Source organism: Oncorhynchus mykiss, chromosome 3 (genome assembly GCF_013265735.2).
Source record: "Oncorhynchus mykiss isolate Arlee chromosome 3, USDA_OmykA_1.1, whole genome shotgun sequence".
Lineage (NCBI taxonomy): Eukaryota > Metazoa > Chordata > Actinopteri > Salmoniformes > Salmonidae > Oncorhynchus > Oncorhynchus mykiss.
In genome coordinates, this window is record NC_048567.1 from 14,919,246 (window position 1) to 14,942,791 (window position 23,546).

A 23,546-nucleotide genomic window follows, 5' to 3' on the forward strand; every position below is an offset into this window, starting at 1 on the left:
TATCCCTAGCCTATATACTTCCTATCCCTAGCCTATATACTCCCTATCCCTAGCCTATATACTCCCTATCCCTAGCCTATATACTCCCTATCCCTAGCCTATATACTCCCTATCCCTAGCCTATGTACCCACCGTCCCTAGCCTATATACTTCCTATCCCTAGCCTATATACTCCCTATCCCTAGCCTATGTACCCACCGTCCCTAGCCTATGTACCCACCGTCCCTAGCCTATGTACTCCCTATCCCTAGCATATATACTCCCTATCTCAAGCTAATGCAAAAAAAAGTGAGGCATCACTTTTTTGTTGTCAGCTGGTTTCTTGTGATCTATTTTTCCTTAAGATTACCCCCTAACCCTCCACATACGCACTCCTCTCTCTCTTCCTCCTGTGTCTTTCCCTGTCTATGAAGAGGAGGATACAGTACATGTGGAGTCAGAGAGAGGGAGAGTCCTATTGGCATTCTTTCTCATCCACGCTGCACACTTTTGTTCCAAGCGGCATCGTGAGATCAGGCGAGACATAGAGAGTGGCTCCGGGGCCTCGACGTTGCTCAACAGGTAAGCACACCTCTTCTCTCTCTCTCATGCAAATCCCTATGCATATTCAAAGACATGAGAGATGCACTGTCTTTATTCTTTATGAGAGATGCACTGTCTCTCTTACTCTTTCTCTCTCTCACTATCGCTCTCTTTTTCTCTCTGTACCTCGGTCTCTCTGTGAGCTCTCAGGAGACAGATAAGGATGAGTCAATGGAGGTTTGAAAGGAGGTCTTCTCTCCTTCTGTCTCTCTTTTTTCTCTCTTCCCATCACTTTGAGAGGTTTAACTTTCTCTCGAGGCAAGTGACATGTGAGGGAGTCAGAGAGAGAGACACATTGAGTCGAAGTTGACGACTCTGCAGAGCAGAAACAGAAACCAAGCCAAGCAGACAAACACTCTGCTCAGGATTGTGAGAAGAGCTTCTCGGAGACATGCTGTTCAACTGCCACTGTAAATTGCTGGACAAGGCTGATGCAATCTGGCTCGTCCACCTGCCCGTCCTTGACTTGGCTTGAAGTTTGCTCTGTCTATTTGCATCTGGACAAGCAGGCAAGCTCACCCAGGCAACGCTAATCAGACTGTCAGAGGACCACCATGTTTTCATGCACAATTAATGATTTGGATTCGATTAAGCCGTGTGGATAACCTAATCTGCATCTTTGGCCTATAACTGATTCTGCTGGTGAGTGTCACTGGGGTAATGGGTTCACAACAGACCTCCCCTATGAGGCACTGTAATTGGGCCCACAGGCTAATGGTGAGATTGGTGGTGTGTGGGCGAGACTGATATTAAGATGTAGGACCATATCTGAATTGCATGGTTGCATGAGGTTGAGGCTTCATTTTCTGCACATTGAGTGATTTCATGGGGTTTCGCATCAAATTGGTCCAGGATTGAGTGTATTGAGTCGTTTGATGATGTTATGAAAGAAGCCATTAAAAATCTACCTGTCGGGGTCACGCTCGATGCCTCTGCTTTCTCCAATACCCTGGAGGGGAGAAAGCCTGACTTGTCTCTGATAGCGAATCAAATTTTGAATCAAACTTTTTCATTTGCATTTGTGGAAAGCTAGTGAGGGACAAGGTCAGAAACTGTAGTAGCAGTGAAGGTAGAATATCTACTGACTTATACAGGAAAGTTTCAACAATGCTTATCCTGGGTGGTCAATCTCATCCTGACTCATACAACTCTATTGTTGTCAGTGAAATACAGATTATATTATACAGTACAAGGTTTCTCTAGACAAATAAATTACTTAGTTTGATAGCACTTGAGAAAATGTGGAAAAATTCAAGGAGTGTGAGTACTTTCTGAAGGCACTGTAGATACTGAATGAATGTAATTGTTCATGTATTCCATTATACTGTGTGCATGTGTGCGTGTTATGAAGCTTGTTGAGATAGTTCTGGATAATGACAGAGATCTGTGCAAGGACAAGAACTCGATTAGCAGCCAGGGCTGAAGGCCTGCTTTTTAGTTGTTTGTGTCTCATATTGTGAATTTTGAATATGTGTTTGTGTGTGTGCTTGTGCGCATGTGTTCATGTGTGCATACTCGTGTGTATGGTTTTCTCAGGTAGCCTAGTGATTAGAGTGCTGGGCCAGTAACCAATAAGTTGCTGGTTTGAATACCTGAGCCGACAAGGTCAAATATCTTCCGATGTGCCCTTGAGCAAGGCACTTAACCTACCATAGCTGACCCTGGAAGTCAACACATTTCACTGCACCTATCTGGTGTTTGTGACAATAAAACATACATTATTTATCTTTTGGATTATTGTTTTCTGCGATTGTTTTCTGCATTCATTTTCATTCTAACATGAGTTTATCAGAGCCCATCCAACAGACACAGCCCAGACCCAACCCCAAAATAAACATTGTCAAGGACAACGAAACGAAACAAAAACACACACTAGAGAATGAACCAATCCTCCATTTTGTGCACAGACCTATTTTCCCAGTAATTAAGCCCTGTGTTTGGGTTAGCAGTGGTGGCGGTAGTGCGGGGAGGGGACAGGAGGTCAGAGTCAGTAGGCTGCGGCTCTTTTCATTAAGATGTCCGGTAGAAACGTGTTGAGTCATGTAGCCGTCCTCTCCAGACCAGACCTCTCTGCCTCCCTGAAACTCAGCCAGACCTATCCAGATCTCTCTGCCTCTCTGACACTCAGCCAGACCTATCCAGACCACTCTGCCTCTCTGACACTCAGCCAGACCTATCCAGATCTCTCTGCCTCTCTGACACTCAGCCAGACCTATCCAGACCTCTCTGCCTCTCTGACACTCAGCCAGACCTATCCAGATCTCTCTGCCTCTCTGACACTCAGCCAAACCTATCCAGACCTCTCTGCCTCTCTGACACTCAGCCAGACCTATCCAGATCTCTCTGCCTCTCTGACACTCAGCCAGACCTATCCAGACCTCTCTGCCTCTCAGCCAAGTTGGGCTGAGTAGTTCTGTAGTTCTGCCGTCACAGCACCCGCTCTCACAATGGAAGAGGGAAGGCATGGGGAGCTTTCATTACACATATAGAAACCAACCAGCCAGCACTTTACTCTCTCTGGTATTTAGATATCGGATGCAAGGCAAAGGGCAGACTGGGATGGAAAATAATGTATGAGGAAAATCAATTCATGAACATTGGTCGGGGTTGAAATGCGTATGGTGTTTTAAGGGGAAATCAGCAGGTGAAATTAAAACAAATCAGTTTACATTTATGTTGTTTACAAACACTGGAGTAAAACAAGCTTCTATTTTGGTTTCTGAGGGGATACAACAGTTGAACCAAGCTCATGAGGTCAAGTTATATTGAATAAATATATTCTTCAAGAGTGGGTACATATCAGTAAGCCCAAAAATGTATATACATATAGAAACTGCAGATTGCCCCTTTAAGGGGTATATTAGAAAGGAGGAAAGGGAGGCAGAGAGAGAGAGTGAGAGAAACAAAGAGGGAGAGAGAGAGAGTGAAACAAAGAAAGTGGAAGTGTGAGAGCGAGAGAGAGAGAGAGAGAGAGAGAGAGAGAGAGAGAGAGAGAGAGAGAGGCAGGGGAGGGCAGATTAGTTTTTGAGAGCTCAGAACAGACATCTAATGTGGTGAAGGGGGAGCAAATTGCCCTTGTGTGTTCAAAGTGCATGTTGGGGGCTCTGAAATACACTGAGAGCCAGGAATAATTGAGTGTGAGCTAATTCTTATCAAAGCCTGTTGGAGTGCAACTAATCGACTGAGGGGAGATGCCTCAAAGAACCGTTGCTTTTAATTCAATTTGTTTATTCAGATGAGAAAATGTTTAGTTTTCAATCAAGTAAATAACTATTATTTGTTCCATTCGCGACAGATAAATTGATTGATTGCAAACTAACTTAAAATGCACATCGGATCCCTTTCCAAAAGAAACAGGCAGAGGGGGAGTGTTAGATTAGAACAGAATGTAATGGACGTAGACAGAGTGTTACTCATGGATTTAACTCAAAACTGTTGATGGGTTAATTCACTAGTGCATGCAAGAGTCATCCAATGATCAGTAGCCAGGTTAGTCTGTCTTCACCAACATATCTAGCTACAATAGCTAGCACAATATGTGGCTATGGCTTTGAGAATACTTTGTATGTGCTCGGTAACTCAAAACTTGACATTGAGTCAACTAAGCCTTGACTGACTCAACTTTCACCAACATTGACAAACAGTTCACTGTCTGTCTGCTCTGTGATTTGTCGTTTCAGGATTCCGCAGGGCCTGGATTAAACGATTGGAGCCTGAGGTTTGAGATGGGTTTGTCATCAACAACGTGCTTCCCAAGTCCACTTCTTCTTCTCCTCACTCTGCAATGGGGAAAGAAAAACAGCCACAATGGACCTATTGTCTCCTTTCGAACTCAGCAAGGTCTTCTGTTAAGTTACACACCATTATACTGCTCTACAGCACTGTGCTCTCATTGCCTTTATGAGAGGCATAACCTAGAGCTCTGTTCAACTCAATGGATGAGTTTGCATCAAGGTTTCTGTGGACTGCTGTAGTGTTGTTGATAATTGTATGCAGCACAGGAATTGTTCCTCGCTAATACCCCTTGCTTTTCACTTACCTTGCATTGCACACTTCTGGCATTGGATTGTTATTTATCGACAATCACATTGATATAATTGGACATTGTGCTAAGGCCTCACCATTACCATTCTAGCCCATTACGCTGCCTTGCCAATGGATCAGCTGGTTCTCGGAAGAGCAAAACCAACTGAATGGGAGCAGAAACAGGACAGCTTAACGACAACACATTGTCAGAAGAGAAGGATGCTGTGACGAGTGGCTAATCGTTTTCTCAAAATACGCTGTCGAATCACCAAGCTGTCAAGGTTGTTGTTTTTCCAACGGTCTGTTTACTGCTGCTGGACCTCCTCAGACAACGACAATCTGTTCGGATTATTTTGTAAATCATATTCAAAAATGGTGGCCGTCAATCAACAGGAAATCACACAGTACTTGTAAGCCTTTCCTCTGTGAAACAAATATAGTTACAATGCTCATAGCATCATTATGCAGTTACAGTACATTTACTGACACATACAGTAAATCACCTCCAAAATAAATCTAACAATCACAACCAATATTTATCATCCAAACTAATCTGTTAATGGAACAGATCCCACTGTACTGCTGGCATAATTATTTCAAGTTAATGAGGTCTGATAGCATGGATTTACATTTACATTCTCTCTCTCCTGCCTTTGAAAGCATCACAGAGAAAAACAGAGAGACAGTGTACAGTAAGTTAACAGGTGACAGGTATCATCTTCGCATGACCTCTACTTGCTTTCTTTTGACCCTGTCCAATGTTTTTATACTAAAAACTTCAACTGCAATTATTACAGATGCTTATTACAGTTGTTCAGCTTATACTCCAGAGTATGGCTAGCATCTGCTTCTAACTTGTTGCAACAGCGAAGGCCATAGAGTTTTGTGGGCAGCATCAGCTCTATAGCATAATCCCAAGCCATTATCTAGTTCAAATTGACGCCAAACACTGGTTCGGAAAAGGAAATCAATGGCCTACGGTGTTTGCCTGTCTTACCACTTCCATCCCCCATGCACCTCTCTAGGCAGTGGCAGTAGAAGAAGAGAAGCATCCATTTTGTTCCTGTTTGTCTTTCAACTTCCTTTTACTGCTCGTTGGTACACAAAATTGTTGTGTATTCATTTATGTAAACTGATATGCAAATATGATTTTGTGGCTGTTTGTTTGTATGCGACGTCTATAATGGTCAATCTTGCCCTTCACGTTTGATGTGAGGTGACTGATGTCCCCTTGATCTGAGAGTTTTCCCTCTCACTCACGTTGCCGAGGCGCAGCCGAGCATGCAGTTCGCAAACAACTTTGTGATTGGCTCAAAGAGGGTCAAGATTCAAACAACCTTCCAGAATTAGGCGGTGTAAATAGCTGCTCTCCTCTCCACTGCATAGTTTAAAAATAAGATGCATGCTTATATATTAGGGCCCCTAATTAGCATAGGACTTTGCATGCAGAGCTACAATCTCATTACCTTGTGATCCTGGTCTCATTGTTCTAGCCTCCATCTCACTCACTCACTACCAGGCTGGCTGAGTGGCAGTAAGGTTACCTTCCAGCCACCAGTGCAGTGTACCGGAGCGTTTCACTTTATACAGGGAGTGAGGGATTGCCCACCCCTACCTCCTGACACCCCCACACCACATACAATATGACAAACGAGGGCATTAAACCAAATATCATTACTCTCATCTGTAGGAATTAGCCGAAGGGACATCGACAGTGAAGAAAAAGCAATGGGTGAACGAGGGCTCGGTCCCCCCCACCCCCCTCGCCCTCTCTTCCTTTCCATTCATTATCTCCTGGACCGAGGAGGGGTTTAATTCGTAGTAATTACATTATTGACTAATTTGTAGGGCCGAACTGCTCCAATTTCCCATCAATAAAACATACGATGTGATGAATAAGGTGGCCCGACTACCATGTTTATTTGAGCTCTCATCCCCTGCCTTCCTAACTTTCCCTTCTTCCTCTCCATCTTTTCACCCTCCTCTTCTTCCTCCATCCATTTTACAATCCCCTTAACCCATCCCTCCCTCCTTTCCCTCTTTCCTCTCCATCCTCTCACCATCTTCCATCCTTTCCCTCCCTCTCTTCTTAAGGTGTGGTGGAGTTGGGGGCCCTGCAGGCGTTCAGGACCCAGCTCAAGAACATGACGGTGCGTGCGGGGACTACGGTGGTGCTGAGGTGTGAGGTGCTGAGGCCCTCAGGGGCCGTCCAGTGGGTGAAGGATGACCTGCTTCTGGGTCCACAACAGAGTCTGCCGGGGTTCCCTCACTACAGCCTGTTGGGGGACCCTAAGAGAGGTGAGAGCCCAGGGAGGGTTGGGGTTAGAGTTAGAGTTAGGGTTGTGGTTGATGGTTAGAGCTGAACCGGGATGTGGACTTAAAGCTAGGGTTAGAGTTATGGCCAGGGTTGAGCCGGGCTGTGGACATGAAGCTAGGGTTAAAGTTAGGGTTGTGGTTGATGGTTAGAGATGAACCAGGCTGTGGACATGAATATAGGATTAGAGTTAGGGTTGTGGTTGATAATTATAGATGAACCAGGCTGTGGACATGAAGCTAGGGTTAGAGTTAGGGTTGTGGTTGATGGTTAGAGATGAACCAGGCTGTGGACAAGAAGCTAGGGTTAGAGTTAGGGTTGTGGTTGATGGTTAGAGATGAACCAGGATGTGGACATGTAGCTAGGTGTAGGGTTGGTGTTTGCATTAGGGTTGAATACAAAGTAGGGAAATATTAGTAGTAGGGGGAAATGGGTGGGGAAAAGCAATATATCAAAATTGGGTAAGAAATAATGACAGGGAAGCAGAAAATGATAACACACATGGGTAGGAGCCCAAGACAAAATGTGCTTTTACAGCTTGAGCAGACGCAGTATACAAGCTACAAAATGAAAACATTGAGTGGTAAACAACCCATAGGACAAGATGAACATGAGGAATATGTCTGCATTATGAGCACAGAGATGCAGTCGCAGAATGAAGGCCTACAAAAGCCACACAAACAGGTCAAAAGGGCCAAGAGTTCAAGCATTGTGTTGTTGCTCTCAGAAGTGTGTGAATTTGATGGTTTTCTTTACTTTGACATATTTCAAATGACAGGTTGTTCGCTGTGAGGGTGAACGGTGCATCTGTCAGCTTTAATTGCATTGGCTGTAAGACAGACATAGTAGCAGTAAGCCTACACTGTATAGCCTTGATATGCATAGAGGACACAGTGATAGGCCTAAATGAAGTTACCATGGGGACCTGATGGTAGTGGCTTAGCAGAGGACGCCTAAACAGAGGCCATCTGTGACTACAGAGACTATGTGAATGTGAAATAGCCTCGCGTGTACCGCCATTGTCCCCCTCAGAAGTGAACAAAGGGAAAATGAAAGAGGCAAGAGAGAGAGAAAGGGATGGAGATAGAGAGAGATGTCAGCAACACATTTAGACCAACCAAATCAAGAGAAAACAAAAAGATAGTTACTTGACACATTGGAAATACATTTTTTTTTAAACAAGCAAACTAGAATGTTAGTTGGCCCAAAACAGAGATTACACAGTGGCAGAATACCTGACCACTGTGACTGACCCAACATTAAGGAAACCTTTAACTATGTACAGACTTGCTATTGAGAAAGGCCCCCGAAGGCACACCTGGCACTCAAGAGAAGACAGGCTATCTGCACACTGCCCACAAAATGAGGTGGAAACTGAGCTGCACTTCCTAACCTCCTGCCAAATGTATGACCATATTGGAGACATATATTTCCCTCAGATTACACAGATCAACAAAGAATTCGAAAACAAATCCAATTTTGATAAACTCCCAAATCTATTGAGTGAAATACCACAGTGTGCAATCAAAGCATCAAGATTTGTGACCTGTTGCCACAAGTAAAGCGCAACCAGTGAAGAACAAACACCACTGCAAATACAACCTACATTTGTTTAGTTATTTTCACTTTTGTGCTTTAAATATTTGCACATCATTACAACACTGTATATAGACATAATATGACATTTGAAATATCTTGATTATTTTGGAAGGAGTGTAATGTTTACTGTTTATTTGTATTGTCTATTTCACTGTTGTTTATTATTATTTCACTCACTTTGGCAATGTAAACATACAGTACCAGTCAAAAGTTTGGACACACCTATTCAAGAGTTTTTCTTTATTTGAATTATTATAATAGTGAAGACATCAAAAATATGACATTAACACATATAGAATCATGAAGTAACCAAAAAAGTGTTAAACAAATAAAAATTTATTTTGAATTTGGGATTCTTCAAAGTAGGCACCCTTTGCCTTGATGACAGCTTCACACAATCTTGGCAATCTTGGCATTCTCTCAACCAGCTTCAACTGGAATGCTTTTTCAACAGTTTTGAAGGAGTTCCCACATATGCTGAGCAATTGTTATTGTTACCATCTTTATTGGGTTGAGGTTGGGTGATTGTGGAGGCCAGGTCATCTGATGCAGCACTCCATCACTCTTCTTCTTTGTCAAATAGCCCTTAAACAGCCTGGAGGTGTGTTGGGGCATTGTCCTGTTGAAAAACTAATGATTGTCCCACTAAGTCCAAACCAGATGGAATGACGTATCGTTCCAGAATGCTGTGGTAGCCATGCTGCTTTAGTGTGCCTTGTATTCTAAATAAATTACTGACAGTGTCACCAGCAAAGCATCCCCACACCATCAAACCACCTCCATGCTTCATGGTGGGAACTACACATGCGGAGATCATCTGTTCACCTACTCTGCGTCTCACAAAGACACGGCGGTTGGAACCAAAAATCTCAACCAAAAAATCTGACCAAACAACAGATTTCCACTGGTCTATTGTCCATTGCTCTTGTTTTTTGGCCCAAGCAAGTCTCTTCTTATTATTGGTTAGTGGTTAATGCTTTCTTTGCAGCAATTTGACCTTGAAAGCCTGATTCACGTAGTCTCCTCTGAACAGTTGATGTTGACATGTGTCTGTTACTTGATCTCTGTGAATCATTTATTTGGGCTGCAATTTTTGAGGCTGGAAACTGTAATGAACTTATTGTCTGGAGCAGAGGTCTTCCTTTCCTGTGGTGGTTTTCATGAGAGCCAGTTTCATCATAGTGCTTGATAGTTTTTGCGATTACACTTGAAGAAACATTCAAAGTTCTTGACATTTTCCGGATTGACTGACCTTCATGTATTCAAGTAGTGACGGACTGTTGTTTCTCTTTGTTTATTTGAGCTATTCTTTCCATAATATGGACTTGGTATTTTACCAAATAGGGCTATCTTCTGTATACCAACCCTACCTAGTCACAACACAATTGATTGGCTCAAACGTACTAAGAAGGAAAGAAATTCCACAAATTAACTTTTAACAAGTCACACCTGTTAATTGAAATGCATTCCAGGGGACTACCTCATGAAGCTGGTTGAGAGAATGCCAAGAGTGTGTGAAGCTGTCATCAAGGCAAAGGGTGGCTACTTTGAAGAATCTCAAATATAAAATATATTTTGATTTGTCTAACACTTTTTTGGTTACTACATGATTCCACATGTGTAATTTCATAGTGTTGATGTCTTCACTATCATTCTACAATGTAGAAATTATTCTACAAAATCAAAAATAAAGATAAACCCTTGAATGAGTAGGAATGTCCAAACTGTATGTTTCCCATGCCAATAAAGCCCCTTAAATTGAAATGGAGAGAGAGAGAGAGAGAGAGAGAGAGAGAGAGAGAGAGAGAGAGAGAGAGAGAGAGAAGGATAAAATAATGTAGCAGGATCCGCACATGGCGTGTATAAAAAGTAATCGCCAATTAGAAGGCAATCCTAAATAAGAGCATGGCATCTGCTCATGATCAACCAGCACCGAGCCACATGGTGCTATTCCACGGTGCCATGGCTGTCGTGAGACACAGAACACTAGCAGACTGGCAAACGTGAGCCGACAGACATTCAGATGCACACATATTCACAGACACTGATAGGCAGACTGGCGCGAACACACACACACAGACACACAGACACACACACACACACACACACACACACACACACACACACACACACACACACACACACACACACACACACACACACACACACACACACACACACACACACACACACACACACACACACACACACTCACTCACTCACTCACTCACTCACTCACTCACTCACACACACACACACACACACACACAAACACACACACACACACACACACGCGCGCGCACACACACGCACACACACACACGCTCTGCTCTGCTCTCCACTGAAACTGGGTCAATGGATAAAAGAACAACAACCACACACACAGACTGCTGAACACACAGACACCTACATTTGCACTCACACACTTATGCACACACACACACACACATATTCACACAAACAAAGAGACAGATATATGCTTGTGCCAAACACATACTTAAATACTATAGAAACAAAAACACAAGCGTCAACACTTGACACCACTCGATGATTGTCACCATCAGTGATGTCTGTTGGCGCTGAAAGAGCTATCACACTCTCTCACACACACACACACTTGGCAAGTTGATTGCGGCATTTGTGGTGAGTAATTTCAGGAAAGAGGAAAATGAAGTCTTCCCTCTCCGCTGTATGATAGCATAGATGTGAAAATTGCTGCTGGTTGGTATTAATTATCTTGCCAACTTTGATGATGAGTCCTTTTTTAGGACTGGGAGGTTGTCACACCAAGATGCTATTTTATACATGTTAGTACACTGTGAGTCAGAGAGCGACACAGAGCAGGAAAAAGCCTCCCAGACCCTAAACATGCTATAATACACACGTTTTATGACATCAGTCAACATATTAACCCGTGGATGGTGAAACACTATCAACACTATAAACACTTTGTCTGTCCTCCTCAATCGATACATACCATGTTCCAACCAATATAAAACAACATGACAGATCTGGAGTCAGACGTCCTACACCACACAGCTATCCCTCTTCGTTGGTTAGTGTGTGTCTGCTACTTTCTAACCCTATGTAGCCTAATGGTAAATCAACAGGGCATGAGATCAAGTCGCAAGCAAAATGTCCCCGAATTCGGGTACACGATGCTAAAGAAAATGTTTAATGAATTGGACTAAAGCCCCTGGTGTTATAAATAGATGGAATTCCAGTGTGTATCTGATGCTAAGATCCTCCTCTGTATGTGTGGAAACCAAGCTCTCTCACAGCGGTCGGTAGTCAATACCACTCTCTCTTCTTTTCAAAGGGCTTCAACTTGGTGCAGGGTGGTTGGTCATATTATTCAAGACAAAGCATGACAATAATGTATGTATGAAAATCTTCAGCAGCTCAGCCACACGCTTGACCTCTTGGTCCTTGTCCATGATATAATGTGTTGTGTTGCTGTGCAACTTGAGTCTGCTGTTTAGGCTTATTTTGGGCTCAAAATTATCACGATTAAACTAATTTCTTACTTTTATTCGTACATAAGCAGAGTACAATAACATAGTGGTCATTTTTGTTACTTCTTGGATATTTAAGCAATAAGGCCTGAAGTGGTGTGGTACTATACCACTGATAAGGGCTGTTCTTAGGCACTATGAAAGCGAAGTAGATACACCCCTTAGCCGTGGTATATTTGCCATACACCACAAACCCCAGAAGGTTCCTTATTGCTTTAATAAACTGCTTATCAACATATTAAAATAATGAGAGACAAATTTTCAATTCAATTCATACTATTTCATCCTTCCACCAAAGGAAATATTTTCCCATCACTGCTATGCAGTCGAATAATATTTTCCATTCAGCCTGGCTAACGTTCTTGTCTTTTGTTAGCTCGCCATCGGCAGAAAACAAAATGACAGCAAACTAGCTGTATTTTCTTAATTGTACTTTTTTTAAATGGAAAATTCTTTGGACACATCCATAATAATCATGCCGATGCACGATTTTGCCTGGCTCAGTTGCTGTATCATCAGGACACCGCTCATTCTCCATGACAGAGGACGGTCTCATTTGTAAAATGCTAAATGTTTGCAGAGTTCAGAGAGGCAGACAGCAAGGTGAATACTGTAACCCCAACCCAACAGGTGCACAGTCCATCCACTCCTCCTATGACCATGAACTACAGGACATATCTAAGACTATGACCTTGTCGCACACAATAGAGAAATATGACAATTGAGATATGTTTTAGATTCTATGGACCACGCACACACGCAAGCAGACACACACACACACTACAAGCAGTGTGTTAGCCTCCGTCCGTAACAGCCACCGTGGTGCTCTGTGTCAGTAGCTCCTGGAGAAGTAAATCATAATAGAATGGGAGTGAATGAAAAGTTTCCACACAGACGTGGGAAGGAATGGATGTAATTGTGTGAGTACACCAGGCCGCCTGTTGTCACTTTATGATGAACAGCATACGCTCTTTCTCCTCTCTCCTTCTCCTCTTTCTCTCTCCTCTCTCTCCTATCTCTCTCGTTCTCTCTCTCTTCTCTCTCCTCGCTTCTCTCTCCTCTCTTCTCTCTCCTCTCTTCTCTATTCTCTCTCCTCTCTCCTCTGTCCACTGTCCTCTCTCCTCTCTCCTCTCTCTCACTCTCTCTGCGCTGGCTTTCTCGGCCTCCTTGCTTTTGGGAGCTATGCCATATGTGGAGAGAACGGTGACTCTGAAAGAGCCTTTCTTCTCCTGCTACGGTGTATTCATTTCCCCCTTCTCCATTCATCTCTCGCTCTTTTGCTCTTTCTTTTTGGGGGCCATGGAGTGTGTATACCGGGGTGCTGGGGGTGGGGGGGCGTTGCCTTGGTGACTCTCGCTGCCTCTCTCGCTCTCCTGGGAAGGGAGCATATTTTTCTGACATCAATAGGAGAGACTGAGAGAGAAAGGAAGGAGGGGGGAGTGAACCCCAGCTCTCTCTACACTTCCCCCTGTTCCAGTCAGCTCCATCTTTATACACCTGCAGATACAGCAGGACTCAGTCCCACATTTATCACTGCTGTGACGTGAAGTGTGTTGTTGTTGTTGTTGTTGTGTGTGTGTGTGTGTGTGTGTGTGTGTGTGTGTGTGTGTGTGTGTGTGTGTGTGTGTGTGTGTGTAAGAATATACACACACACGGATACAGACAGACAGACAGACAGACAGACAGACAGACAGACAGACAGACAGACAGACAGACAGACAGACAGACAGACAGACAGACAGACAGACTAGCCTGAGGCCACAGACTAATCTAAATCCTGTAACAGCAGAAAAACTTGCAAAACTTGCTTCAACTAATCACAGGCTTTAATATTAGTTGATGAGTTGAATCAGATGTGTTATTGTACTTGTAATACTGGGTTAGAACCAAAGCCAGTACTGTACAACCTATGAGTGAAATGAGTAACACAGCTTGACAGCCTTCCGATGAGTTAAGAGTTCCCCCAGACTACCACAGCTCCCATGATAACACAGACAGCCTTCACCAGTCAGCCAACCAAAACACTATCGCACTATCTGATTTAAGAGAGAGACAGAGGTAGAGATGCAGAGAGAGAGAGAAAGCCAACGAAAGATCATGTAAAACCAAAAGAAAAGCCAGCCTTGCTCTCTAGTCGGAGTGGTGGGTTGTGGGTATCATCACCAGCTAATTCAAGATGGATCACCACAGGCAGCGAACAGCCGAGAGGGAGGCATACAAACGTCAATAAGTCCTCTCAGCGGGCCAACAAAGAGTCATTTTCGAGACATTTCTATCAGGGGCGACGTAATTCCTGTGTTTTTCCCTTCCTGCCGAGTTCAGATAGGGGATTACGGCAACAGGCAGATCAAGTGGCAGCAAGTAATCCATGACAATAACAACCTCTCCACCACCCCCGTGTCCTCCCGCCAAAACTTATACCCCCGGCCCCCGCCCGTCAGAATACCAGAACACCTGACACATCCACTGTCTTTTGTTTGAAACCATTAGCCTTACCATATAATCCTATTAATTAACAAGTCCCTCTTTCCATTTTCTCCCCTCTCTCTCTCTCTCTCTCTCTCTCTCTCTTTCCCGTTATCTCTCTTTCCCCCCCCCCCCCCCCCCCCTCTCTCTCTCTTCCTCTCTAAGCACAGGCCTGCCTGTATATCCGGATCCTGCAAATAATACTCTAAATGTTTTTGTTTGATGTTTCCCTGTTTTTAAGAATACGTTACTCATGCAGTTAAGCTGCAGTTAGATATTTCTGTGGGAGTAGACGGGGATTGGGGGAAAGGAGGGTGTTTAAGCTTGTTATCAGTGTTGGTTGGGAGTTAGAGACAACAGTTAGAGTACGACGGTACGACAGTACGGTGGTAAGGTTTTTGCATTTGGCTAACGAGTTTAGCACACAAAGAGTGTACTGTACAATGAGCCTTCATGTTATGGCACTTCTTTATGAATAATACAGCAAGTCATAAACGGGGGCATTTACACAAGCAGAATAGAAGGCAGAGTGACTTTGTTCAATGGGTATATCTTTGTTCTATTTGCCTGTGAAATAGGACCTCTTTTTCAGCACAGTGAGCAAACAGGTACTAGCTGCCCAAGGCTGTGGATAAAAAAATGAGCCTTAGCTAGGTATGTGGTGTGCTGCGGATATGAGAAGGATTTTATGAGTTATTACTCAATAATGTCCAATATGTGGCATTCAAGGCCAGGTCAAAAGGCTAGTGAGTGTTCTGTTGTGTTGTCTATCTCTAGTATCCAGTTCTCACTCACAAGGAAGATTCTGTGTCTTTGTGACAGGGGATGGGTTGTTGAGGAAGATGTTATTTCTTATGTAATGTGGCTGAGAGATGAGGGGGAGAAGGACTGACTGAGGCCTATTTCTGTCCTGGACACCTGCTTAGCTTCCTGTTCAGCACGGAGGAGAGGAGGAGAGGGATGAGGAATCAGGGAGGATGAAGGGGGGGACCACTTCAATGGCTTTCAACCTCATGCATGTCTGGTTTAATCATTCCCGAAACGCTATATATCCATTTTCAAAAATGTTTCTAATTGAGCTTTAATTGTTTAAAGAAATTAGGAAATAGATGGGTGTGTTTATCTAATCATGGCATGGGGTGTTCAATGACAGACATGTATTTGTTTCAAATATAATTTGATGGTTTCTTTTCAGAGAGTCAAATAATCATGTTTTTGGAGGCAAAATGCTGTATATCCGCCTCACTCTCATAGAAATAAGCAGTACTGCTAGGTTTTACACAGCCAAATGTATCAAATAAGTAGTACTGCTAGGTTTTACACAGCCAAATGTATCAAATAAGTAGTACTGCTAGGTTTTACACAGCCAAATGTATCAAATAAGTAGTACTGCTTGGTTTTACACAGCCAAATGTAACAAATAAGTAGTACTGCTTGGTTTTACACAGCCAAATGTATCAAATAAGTAGTACTGCTTGGTTTTACACAGCCAAATGTATCAAATAAGTAGTACTGCTTGGTTTTACACAGCCAAATGTATCAAATAAGTAGTACTGCTTGGTTTTACACAGCCAAATGTATCAAATAAGTAGTACTGCTTGGTTTTACACAGCCAAATGTATCAAATAAGTAGTACTGCTTGGTTTTACACAGCCAAATGTATCAAATAAGTAGTACTGCTTGGTTTTACACAGCCACATGTATCAAATAAGTAGTACTGCTTGGTTTTACACAGCCAAATGTATCAAATAAGTAGTACTGCTTGGTTTTACACAGCCAAATGTATCAAATAAGCAGTACTGCTTGGTTTTACACAGCCAAATGTAACAAATAAGTAGTACTGCTTGGTTTTACACAGCCAAATGTATCAAATAAGTAGTACTGCTTGGTTTTACACAGCCAAATGTATCAAATAAGTAGTACTGCTTGGTTTTACACAGCCAAATGTATCAAATAAGTAGTACTGCTTGGTTTTACACAGCCAAATGTATCAAATAAGTAGTACTGCTTGGTTTTACACAGCCAAATGTATCAAATAAGTAGTACTGCTTGGTTTTACACAGCCAAATGTAACAAATAAGTAGTACTGCTTGGTTTTACACAGCCAAATGTATCAAATAAGTAGTACTGCTTGGTTTTACACAGCCAAATGTATCAAATAAGTAGTACTGCTTGGTTTTACACAGCCAAATGTAACAAATAAGTAGTACTGCTTGGTTTTACACAGCCAAATGTATCAAATAAGTAGTACTGCTTGGTTTTACACAGCCAAATGTATCAAATAAGTAGTACTGCTTGGTTTTACACAGCCAAATGTATCAAATAAGTAGTACTGCTTGGTTTTACACAGCCAAATGTATCAAATAAGTAGTACTGCTTGGTTTTACACAGCCAAATGTATCAAATAAGTTGTACTGCTTGGTTTTACACAGCCAAATGTATCAAATAAGTAGTACTGCTTGGTTTTACACAGCCAAATGTAACAAATAAGTAGTACTGCTTGGTTTTACACAGCCAAATGTATCAAATAAGTAGTACTGCTTGGTTTTACACAGCCAAATGTATCAAATAAGTAGTACTGCTTGGTTTTACACAGCCAAATGTACTGTATGTAAAACAATAAAGTTTGCCTTTTATCTCATTTAGCAGATTCTCTTATCCAGAGCAACTTACAGTAAGTGCATCTAGCTTAAAGATAACTAGGTGAGACTACCACATATCTGAGTCAAAGATACAGGTTACGAACATTCCTTTCCAGCTAAACAATGGTTAAATAGAGTTTTGCAAAAAAAATACAAAATTATAATGCACAAATGTCAATCATTTATGGTGAAAAAACACAAATATGAAAAATCTGTGGATAATATAGCATTTTGGAAATAAACTCTTCACATGCGTGTGTTCACACTGGAGTCCATCTGTGTCTGTGTGTTCGTGTTCGTGTGTGTGTGTGTGTGTGTGTGTGTGTGTGTGTGTGTGTGTGTGTGTGTGTGTGTGTGTGTGTGTGTGAGACCGTCAACAATGACACTGATGGAAACGTAGGCTCTCTAAACTCTCTTCTTGTTTATCTGTTTCCTGTTGATCAGATGTTTTATTCAAACAGATCAGAGGAGCTTTGTGTTCTCTATGAAGTTACTGTATGGTGACCACTTGCTGTGTTAGAGACATACAGCTACCTGAATCAAGAAAGATCAGGGGTCTGTGTCAGGATCTGTGTGTGCAAATGTGTTTTCAGACTTGTTGATCTGTCTGTCTGTCTGTCTGTCTGTCTGTCTGTCTGTCTGTCTGTCTGTCTGTCTGTATCCGTATGTGTGTATGTTCTTATCGATGTGTGTCTGCGCTAATCTGCTTCTTATCTGCCTTATCCATCCATCCGTCTGTATTTGTCTAATGAATCGAATTTTGCAGCTCGTTGTCTCTCGCCTTCATGGCAGCAGCATGTCTGCATGTTTGTCTGCGTTGAGAGTGGATGGGTGTGTTTGTGTGTGTGTGTGTGTGTGTGTGTGTGTGCACATGAGTGTGTGTGTGTTTATGCATGACTGTGCATGTTTGTGCACATGTGAAAATGCATTTGTGTGTGTGTGTGTGTGTGTGTGGGGGGGGGATGTATGTGTGTGTTTTGGGAGGTAGTAGGGGGAACTCAGGTGGGGCTCATTGGAGTCACATGGTCCACCTGAGTGGCTGTGGTGGATACGGGGCTCTCATTCTCAACACAAGCTACAGCACACCCTCCACCATACTGCACCTCCCTCTGCAGATTAAACCGCAGTGATAGAGAAAGAGAGAGGGAGGGAGGAAGGTGGTTGGCTAGGGCTGGGGGAAGAAGGGGATAGGGGATGATGGAGTGAGTGAGAGATAGGAAGAGGAGGCGAGCATGAGATTGAGAGGGAGAGGGAGAGAGAGAGAATAAATGACATACCTGCCCAGCTCGTTTGCGAACATCATTATTCTTATTTTAGGAGATTTGTTAGGTGGCGAGGCTCTCCTGGAGCACAACAAGTGATGCAGCCGTGTGAATCATGTGGGCTTGAGTAGATTGAGCGTGCAGGGGCCTGTCAATAGACACATGGCCCAGTCATCGGCCAAGCATCCCGGGGAGTGGAGACTGGTGAGGGAGGGGAAAAAACACACAAACAAATGAATCTCATTATTTCAGTGCTCGCCTCTGCAGTGCTCCGGGTAACCCATCACAGTCCACACAGATCCAATTGCTTCCTTTAAATCAGTTTGAAGCTGCAGCCAGATCTCATCTGTCTCAATAGCAGGGCTGGAGCCAATATGACTACTCTACTGCACACAGCAACAGCTCCACCCAGTGGCACTAGGTGAATTACCCAGATTTGGAGGAGAGCAGAGAAACTATCTGGCTGGCTGACTGACTGATTGACTGGCTGACTAGCTCGTGTTCTGTTTATCCAGCCATAACCATTGGATTTATGTCAGCATTCAGCAGCGGATGACGGAATTACCCCTTGATGAAACATATAGCTGTACCCCTGGATGACTCGCATGATAAACAAATGATAGCTGCTTGTTTGTCTTTCTTTCTTTCTCTTTCTCTTTCTTTCTTTCTTTCTTTCTTTCTTTCTATTTTTCTCTTTCTTTCTTTCATTCTTTCTTTGTCTTCCCTCTCTCTCTCTCTCTCTCATCATCCTCTCTCTTCTTCTCTATATCCCTCTCACTAAACCATGCTGTCAGTTGATATATGTTGAAAAGTAGCAATGACCTTTGTTTATTGTGTGCTGTGCTGGCTCTCACACACTCACAGAAAGATATCTTTCCTCTCCTCGTTCCATTTCCCTCTTTCTTTCTGCTCCTTTCCCCTATTCTGTGACAGTTTGTTGTGGAGTAGATGGTCATGTGTCCAGAGTAAATGACAGTTGTGCTGAAGCCTGTTTGTTGATTAGCACATCTGGTGACAGTTTCCCTCTGAATTCCCGTCCAAATAACTTCCACTCTCTTCAACAAAAATGTTCTTTCTCTGAATTCCCTGCATGGTCCGAAAGAAATGAAAGAGAGGGGGGAAGAGAAAAGGAGTGGGTAGTGCTTTGATCTGCTGTGCAAGCACGTATTCAGCTGGGGGGTGATCTGAGAGGAGAAATGTTTGGCGCTAACACAGATTATCATCTGTCTCGTTTCATCACCAACCCATCTCTGTATGCACATCCCAGTCTTATCTACTGTACACCACACTAATGATATGGACCCACTGATTCTCCAGGAATATAACAGAACCTGCCTTATTAGCTTGGTATAACTGTCTTTCTTCAATATCTAAGGATCTCAAATGTTTTTAATGCATTAATTACCAAAAGCTTATTTTTCTGTGATCTGTAAACAGAATCAATAATTCTGGTCAAAGCCTAGTCTGTACTGCATATGTCTTAAGGTGACCCAGAACCACTTTGATAGATACCAGTCTTCTGTTCTCCCCTCAGTTCCTCCCTCTAAACCTTACTTTGAGCTGGAGACCACAGACCCATGGGTAGCAGGGAAAAGCTACAATGTCACATGACACTGTCACAGTGATCACTCTGTTTAAAGGTAGGTCACCAAATACGGTATCAACCCACTGCACACAAACTTAATAATGCTAGTACATACATGTTTTTCCATTAGGAATAGCAGAGACGTTAAATGTGAATCAGTACTGAGTTGAGGGAAAAACATGTTTGCAAAGACATGTTTCAACCTACACTATAATTGTAGTACACTATATCTCAATGCCCTGTTTTTACAATGACATTTTAAAACTATGGCCGTGTCTGAAATTTGTCTTGCCTACTACTTACTAAAACTACACACTGTGTACTAATAGTACTACATACTAGTTAGAATTTACTGGTTAGTAAAACATATGCAGTAAGCAACAAATATCGTAACACTTCTCATCCATACTGAGAAGGCGTCATCTTTTTTAAAATGTTGTACCTTTATTAAAATTGCCAATCTAATGCACAGTCGTGCTTGTTCCCTGCCATTCGTTAATTTTTGTAGAGCACGTCCCCTATTCTGATTATCAGCTGTCGTCAAACGCACGTGAGTGGGGAGCTGCCCCTCCCTACCTTCAAAAAGAACACCCTTGCCTTGTTTGCACTAACACTCACACTCGCTTTCCTCCTCCCCCTCCTCCTCTCTTTCTCTCTCAGACGGAGTTGAGCTGACAGGTGTAGAGTCTTTCCCTATGTCTGGCTCTGAGGAAAAGCTCCAGAACACACACGCTACAAAAGGGTATGTGTTCCTGTTCTCTGTTTCCTGTGTGTGTGTGTGTCTCTCTCTCTGTGTGTGTGTGTGTGTGTGTGTGTGTGTGTGTGTGTGTGTGTGTGTGCGTGTGCGTGCGTGTGAGTGTTATCCCTAATTGAAGAACATCTGTATTCCCACAGATACACAGTACAGTGTAATGAATTGATGCCTACTGTGAACTGTCACTCGGTGCCTTGTGTCAAATCAAATTAGTTTTTGTCATAGACACAGAATTACATTTCAGTTGCTAGACAGATCCAATCCTATCTGATTCACCTGGTGGTGCATACGTACCTAATCCAGCTCCAAAGATAATAACCCCTTGTCATCTGCAAAGATAACACGCTGTAGAGGGTATTAAGGACATAGTTCAGCTCTAACGCAGAATAGCCTGGTCTCCAACTAATTCCTCTATGTGTAGATAGTGGGTATAAATAGCAACAATATTTTGTATCGGAGCTTATAAATCTGGAGAGGAATCTAGATAACATGGTGGACTTTGGGTTTGTCATGGGTCTGGAGGTGTAATGCTCACATTGTTATGATGTTCAGGGGGGTTATGTGGCTCTTGATATCCAGACCCCACAGATTGCATAAATCTGTCTGTTCTTATGGAGGTCTCAAGGGCTCAATTAGAGTGTTAATAAGGGGTGATGTGTCCTATGTTAAGCCATTATCTTTAATGTTATCCATCATCTATTCTTCTCTTCCATCCAATCCTTCCTTCCCCATGACCCCCTTTCCCCCACGCTCCTCACCCACCCCTCCATCGCACGCACGCACACACACGCACACACACACAAAAGCACACACACACACACACACGCGCACACACACACACACACACACACACACACACACACACACACACACACACACACACACACCTCATGCAGGTTCATGTTCTTAAGCAGTTCGGACAACGGAAGGGAGCTGGTGTGTCGTACGACGAACCCGGTTCTTCCTCGGGCCCTGGAGACCAGCCTGGTGATGAATGTATACTGTGAGTGTGTGTTGTTCCTTACCTCATAGACTCACAGACACCTTTACCTTTACTTATTCCCTTCTCCAGCCACGTGTGGACCCTGACCCCAGGCTGGCATTGGGGAAAACATCCTCACACTGAGCAACCACTCTGAGGGGAGACTTTCAACCCCGGATGAACTCACACCTACTGGGGACTCAATCCCAACGCTCAACCTGGAGTGTTAGAGGTCGACATGACGTCTCTACTGCTGTCACATTCAACCCATTCAACTCTGTCAATTCCTCTGGTATCAGTGCAATCCAAACTCCAACTCAAGCCTGCTACACTCTGATAATACTGATCAGAGGAGCCTGGGAATGAAACTCAAGCCCAAATTCTAAACTCTACTGATGCTAAATATAATTGTCAGGACTGTGAAACCATAACATCTCCAACGGTGTAGGAACTACAGTACACAACATAATAGGGGTGGGTGATTTAACATCTCAAAGGATCGTTTCCTTGTTTACCCTTTGTCTTGTTTGGATAAACATTATATCTTTGAAACAATATGGCAACCCAGCCTATTGTTTGCTAGTTTTAGTTGTTCCTCAATATTTTGTAGATCAGTTTCAGTAACTGATTGTTCTGGAGTCCACCCACCTGGTTCTGTCCCAGGTCTAAATCAGCTGCTGATTAAATGCTACTGTTACTGAAGACACCCAATGGTGAACATTCCCATTCTACTCCTTGTTTTCGTTTCACCCACGCCATATTATCCACAGCCGTCCATATGAAATACTGTCTCTATCTATCTCCCTCTGAATTAGACACTGTCCGATTCTATCTCCTACACTTTAACCACCGCCCAGAACTGGAAATGCTTCTACACCTCCCCTCTCTCACTCCCTCCCTCTTTTTCTTTCTTTCTTTCTTTCTTTCTTTCTTTCTTTCTTTCTTTCTTTCTTTCTTTCTTTCTTTCTTTCTTTCTTTCTTTCTTTCTTTCTTTCTTTCTTTCTTTCTTTCTTTCTTTCTTTCTTTCTTTCTTTCTTTCTTTCTTCCTTCCTTCCTTCCTTCTTTCTTTCTTTCTTTCTCTTTCCCTCCCTCCCTCCCTCCCTCCCTCCCTCCCTCCCTCCCTCCCTCCCTCCCTCCCTCCCTCCCTCCCTCCCTCCCTCCTTCCACCCCCCCCCCCTCTCTCTCTACACCATATTAAACAACATCTTTCCACAGTAAGACCTAATGTAGTCCTTACTCAGCACGCCAGCCCATCAAAGCCTGGAGCACCGTGTCCGTTTTCAGTCAGACAGATTGTTAGTGAGGTAGCAATTTGTCACGCCGGCCCAGGGTCCACATACAGCCGCCTGCACTGCCTGCGTACCCAAACTCATTGCAGCAATAACAAAGGCTGGCCCTCCCCTAATTTATTTTACGCTGTATATTTTATTCAGGGAGGCTGTAATTTATTCATATTTCCAAACGTTACTTTATTACTGTTTAAACATCTGTTATTTTGCTTTATGGAGTCGATCTAGCTGGCTGCTCCCTTAATACTTAATGCTTTCATCAGAGCTAGAGCCCTTACTCTGCAGTCAGGATAAATGTTGCCAATTTATTGGCCCTGTCTCAACAAATAGAAAGGATGCTCCCTTGCTCATAAAGCCAAGTGTCCGCTCATCCCAGTGCATATTTCTCACCCTCTCTATTCTCTCTTTCTGTCATCTTCTCTGTTTCTGGTGCTTCATCTCTCCCTCTCTCTTTCTATTGCTGCCTCTCTTCCTCTCTCCTCACTTTCTGCCGTTCTTTCCCAAGATGTTACTTCATCTCTCTCTTTCCC

General features: G+C 43.1%; 1 long non-coding RNA gene across 1 annotated transcript; it reads left to right on the top strand.

The window, feature by feature from the left end:
- The first annotated feature begins 353 nt into the window (after positions 1 to 353).
- On the top strand, positions 354 to 22,627 carry LOC110510982. The gene is made up of 7 exons (XR_005041154.1): positions 354 to 561; positions 4,263 to 5,018; positions 5,269 to 5,300; positions 6,703 to 6,906; positions 19,941 to 20,046; positions 20,652 to 20,733; positions 21,818 to 22,627. It is a non-coding gene; the product is annotated as an uncharacterized LOC110510982 (long non-coding RNA).
- The last annotated feature ends 919 nt before the right edge of the window (positions 22,628 to 23,546 follow it).